Here is a 5,808-nt window from a genome sequence, read left to right as displayed (position 1 = left end):
CATCATCTCTGCTGAGTCTCAGGTGCAATGAAGCTGCTGTGATCTTATCTCAGGGACTCGCAACAACTCAGCGTTATCTCACGGATTCAATAAATCTTTGGTAACAGGGTGAGAGTGGAGTGTGTGCTGCAGCTGCAGGAGACAGACTAGATGTTTGTGGGGCAGCTGGACTACTTCTCTGAGCTTGGGGCTCTCAGGACTAGCACAGCTCACCAGACTGAACTTCTGGACTGCACCATCTATACCTCTATAATGGAAGGAGGGGCCAAATAGAGGTGGACACACCCATTCTCCTTTCCCTCCCTCATCTCTCCTTTTCTTTAACTCTCCATCTCACACTCTCTTCAAGAGAGAAAAGGAGTAGAGTAAAAGAGTCTTGTTCAAAACTCCTGCCCTTTTTTTCCCCCTGTTCTTTTTTTCTCTGCTTATTCTGGTGTGTCCACATCGATCCTGCTTTGCATCTGCAGAGGCCTTTTGACACTTGTATTTGCTCCTTCTCTTTCTTATTTTCTTAGATTTCTCTCACAATTAGTATGTTTATATGCACTCTACTATCCATTAGTTGTATATATGCAAATACATCCAGTTTTCTTATCGTCTGTGCACCAAACAGTCAAATTTCAACTTTCTGCAAAAGCCTGGATTATGCTCTGCTGCTTCTTTCTGTGTAATTCCGAAACTCTTTAAATGTGATTGTGTATAATTCCTTTTAGGTTGTGTGAAGATAGAATCACAGTAGTGCAGGTCCAAGTGCTCCAAAGGTGGGACAGGGTTTTAGAAGGTTATGGTCTGAGGAGATCATTATTTAGGGTAAAAAAAAGAATAAGACGTGCTACATGTCCACCCACCACCCTGACCTAACTTTCTGCTTTGTCTGATGAGGTGCAAGATTCTGTAATAAAGTCCTCGGATACAGGTCTGCTGAACGCAGGTGTGACTTTGAATCCTTAACAGCACAAGCACTTTGTCTTTTCTGAACTGAGCTACCTCAACAGTTAAGGAGAACATTTCAGTCTCTGGCAGCTTCAGTAAAGATAATTTGAAGGGCAATTGGACTGGTCACATAAGCTGCGTGTATCCAAAAAAGGAGCCATTATATTCCATGGAAACAATGACTCTCATCGTCCAATCTATAAATATATTTTCTGCCACTGGCAGAAAACACGTTTACATAACGAGGGGCACGGACCAAAAACGTGTCGCTTGCGGCCGTGTGTCGCACACGCACAGACGACTGTGGTGCATCACAAACACATGAGGACAGCGTAGCATCAAGAGGTTACTTTGAAGTCAGGCTCCCAGTATTTCATTGTTTACAGCCAGTCAGTTCACTTTCTGCATCTGTCCTTGTGCAAATGTTTGTGTGTTTTTTCAAGCCAGTTTTAATCCTGGTCGGCCAAGACTCTCCGCCAAAGTCGGGCCTCATGTCAAGGAGCATGTGTTTGTGCACGGCCCACACATGTCTGCTCACATGTGCATGTGAATAAGTGTGCAGTCCAACATCTCAACCTTCCAATGCAGCTGATTGTATCCCACGTGTCTTCAAATGAGACAGGAAATTGTGTTGTGCACCAGAGGAGGAGTATTTCCAGAGGAAGTCCCTGAACGGATTGTTTCGGCGGAACCCCAGCCTTCGTCACGCCAGAACACATTAAACACAGATGAATCATAAGACTGCACACAGTACAAACCATAGAAGAGTTTGGGGGTGTAACCTATTTTGACTTATTCTGTTTTTCTGATGGAATTTATTTGTCCATGAACTCACAATAACAAGAGAATAAGAAACAGTAAGCCACGGAAAAGTACTTTTCCTTAGCACAAGAACCGAAATCGTAGGATAAAATTACTCTGCTACAAGTAAAAGTCCTGCATTCAATATATTACTGAAGTCTTTGCCATTTTAACATACTCCTCGGTTTTGTCCCATTTCCCAAGTTTAACAGTCGTTCTTCTGAGTGAATGTGAAAACAATATGGACGCTATGCACAAACATGTGTTGTACTTTATTGCTCAGAGCATTTAAACAACACAATATTTGAGGGTTTTTCCTCCTACCACTAGAATATGGCTTTAGTAGACTTATTGGCAAAGTTGTTTCCATTAAATAACTATTCAAACTCATCTAGGTCACTCTACGTCAGTGGTTCTTAACCTTATTGGAGGTACTGAACCCTGCAAGCTTCATCAGTGCATTCAGCGAACCCTTCGTAATTGGAAAAATAAAATATGATTTCTTCAAAACATAGGTATATAATTTGTTAGTGCACAAAATGAACCATGCATCAGTTGCACACAAAATCAATGTGTTCAAAGAACAAAACCAACCATAAAAACCAACAAAAACATAACTCAATGACTATTTACTGCAAATCAATGTGACTTTTGCTGTTGCCTGTCAGATACAAGTTCAGGAATGCGCGGCTTCACCTTGGCAAGTGCCACTTTCATATCATTTTCGCAACAAAATCTGTTCCTTTTCTTAATTTTCATGTCTACTGTCGAAAAGGATTGCTCGCACAAATACGTTGTAACAAACAGTGTGAGTATCTCAAGGGCAATAAGGGGGTGTGGTACGATTTGGTGACACCAAAACGTTGAGAGCGTTGTTGTTCTGAAGAGTTGCTGTTGAAGCTGGCTCTGCTGAATGACGTACAATCACAACAGCCACAAGTCGACTACTGAGCGCACCAAGCAGCACAGATATCAAAGATAAGCAATGTGGCGTGATCAGCTGCAACCAGCTTTATCACTGCGGAGTGTGACGTCACGAATAATACGAGTAGCCTGAATTTCTTTTGTGTAACACATTTTTACTAAGCAACAAAATGTTTGCAATCTGACACGGCGAAGAAAAATTTTGTGTTACCAAATTGTGGGCAGCCAATTTTTTGACGGCCGACAAAAATGGCCAGACATTGCTAGTGTGAACCGGGCTATACTGTGTGTGTTTTGACCCCTGAGAGTGACTCACCGAACCCCTGGGGTTGGATCGAACCCAGGTTAAGAACCACTGCTCTACGTCAAGCGTGAGGAACGTCCAGTCCCAAGGCCGTTTAAACCCCACAAGACAGTTGGATCCAGCCAACAAGGCAATTCATATATACACAATAAGCAACTCAGAAATCAAAGGGAATTGTTTTTTTTCTGTGATAAACTAAAAAAAATGTTTGAAACAATATTTCATCATGGCCCCCAAAGGATGTTATAACTAGAATTACAGCCTCAAGTCTGTAGGCCTTTGCCAAACATCTAAGTTGTGGTTTACATCCATGTCACTCCAGACTCATATCATTTATGGGGTGAAAACCTTTAAAGGATCTAATAGAAGTATCACGTTTGTTTAGTCATAATAGGCATTGCAATTCTTGTGTTAAAATCAAAATCAGTTCTGCAAGTCCAAGTGAAGGTTTTTGCCAACTTGAAGGGATTCCCTCAAAACGTTGCTGAGATATCACATTCGTAAAAGTGAGACGGATGAGTGGGTGGACGTAGAAACTATAAAACTTAATTCATCTGGCTATTGCTGTTTCCGACACAGATGCAGAAAAGTTCAAATGGTCCTTGATAGGAAAAAGGTTCCCCACACCTGCTCTGCATGGAAACCAACTGTTGTGACCAACGGTCATATATAAATACCTTTTTACATTTAGAACCACCAGTAAAAGTAATTTTAGAAGCAGCACTAAAGTATTGGTTGTGCAATTCTATTTCTATTTTAATTTGAACCACCCTCTCTGAACCTGTTTTCAGATATGATCCCATATGAGGAAGGCAGCAGGAGATGGTACGTCCCACACGTTCACAACAGGGAAATGTACGTAATATTCAGCTGTGCCTGTGGAGAACATGCAGGAGGTGGGACATGACGTATAAATCTGCTTTTTCACAGTAAATTACATATTTCCCAGCACAACAACACTGACATTAGCCCTCATTACCAAAAGCTATTCAATGTTGTCCTCACATTCGGCATTCTACGGAAAAGCGGAAAATATGATTTATGGAATATTCACACCGTCTCTCAAAGGTCAAAGCTGCCTGGTTTCCCTTGCGCACACAGAACGAATGCTCACACACACACACGCTCACACACACACACACACATATGTGGAGATAACAGGAAATGTATCAGATCACGTGATACATTTATATTAAGTCACAAGCTGCAGTACCTGGATCCAGAGCATGACTTCAGTGCTGATTACTGTAACAGTTGTGTTTGTTCACGTTCAAGTACACAGTGTTAAAATTGAGTCCCACACACACAGCAGCTTTAGTCTTTCCATAGGAAGACTATATACTGTACAGTGAAGATATATAGTGAGGGAGGCTTATGTACTATAGTCTTCATCGCCTTTTCTTCGTCTGAGTCCTTTCATGTTTCTTCCTCATTCTCCACCCCCCTCACCTTGCCACCTCTGCTGTCACTTTCCTACGCTGCCACCTCCTCCTCTACAGTCTTTCATCCCACTTTTTTCTCATGTGGAATGTAGTCTGGTTTGTATCAATAGTAAAATCTACTTGTAGACATAATTGGCCCCCAACTTTCTAACTGACCTAATTTTGTGTTACCAGTTGTGATGCCCTCAAGGTCTCTCTCTCTTCCAGTTTTTTAAATGGGGTAAAATGTCTTTTCATTTTCTTGTTGTTGCAGGAAATTATATTTTTTGCAGCCAAAAGTACACTTTAATAGAGTTTTAGTGACGTTTGACAATTTTGGAAGTTTAGAAAGAATATTCTCTGATGCTTGTGTAGCTTGAAAGTGTATTTTTCTGGTTTAATCCTTTTGCCTCCTGTCTTTTGGCCTTCTTCTGCAGCCAGATGATCCATCACTCAGTCTGAACATTGTGACAGTCTATTTAGTTTGCTAAAGAAAAACTTGAATCTCTGTACACTCAGGTGTCGAAGGGCCAAGGCTGAACACTGTGTTCCTAATAAAATCATCGGCACTGTTCAGGAATTCAAGTGGCTCTCTCACAATTAAATTTTCATATGTGAGCCACATTTCCAACACATAACTATGTTAGTTTGTCAAAAGAAAAACAAAGCTCACCTGCACCCACAATCAATCATTTAGCTAAGACAGAAACTTTTGCAGATTAATTTCATGACAAAATGAAGTAATTTTTTTATTTTAACAACATTAGTCATTTATAGTGGTTGCATCACAAAAGACACTATAACAGGGAACAAGACATGCTGAGACACTCTCCACTGAACCAATGACGCACTTACTAACCAGAAGCATCAAAAACTATTAATTCAACTGTTCAAAAAAGTGAATTTGAAAGATGCTATACTTAAAATTCTTGATTCATCATGAAGCAAAGGCTCAAGATGTGTCCAATCTCATGTGCATGTCTGTTTCCCTTTTATAGTTCAGGTGAACTCTTCTTTGTTGAGAACCAGTTCAAATTTCACAAGGTTTCACAACCAAGCATTACATACTCCACTATCATACCAGTTTGCACTACTCTAATACACCAGTATGCAGTTAGCTAATCACCAATGAAAGTTAAGGTAAGCTCATTTCCATTGGAAAGAGATTATGAGTGAATGCACCTGCGTAGCTTTCTTTTTAGCAATTAACTTAAAAGCTATTACACCTCACACTTCTCGAAATGGCGGAAAATTTCCAGCTGTTGCTCCTCCCACAACCACTGATGTCAATGGTTTTCAATAAAAAAAAATTGAAATCGACCCAAATATACAGCCATATTGATTTATCTACATTAAGCTGATATCCACTAATATATCAGCCTGGACTTACTACTGGTCAACTTCCTACAATAGAGCGGCCATGCT

Source organism: Limanda limanda, chromosome 16 (assembly GCF_963576545.1).
Source record: "Limanda limanda chromosome 16, fLimLim1.1, whole genome shotgun sequence".
Taxonomy (NCBI): Eukaryota; Metazoa; Chordata; class Actinopteri; order Pleuronectiformes; family Pleuronectidae; genus Limanda; species Limanda limanda.
This window is presented reverse-complemented; position numbering follows the sequence as displayed.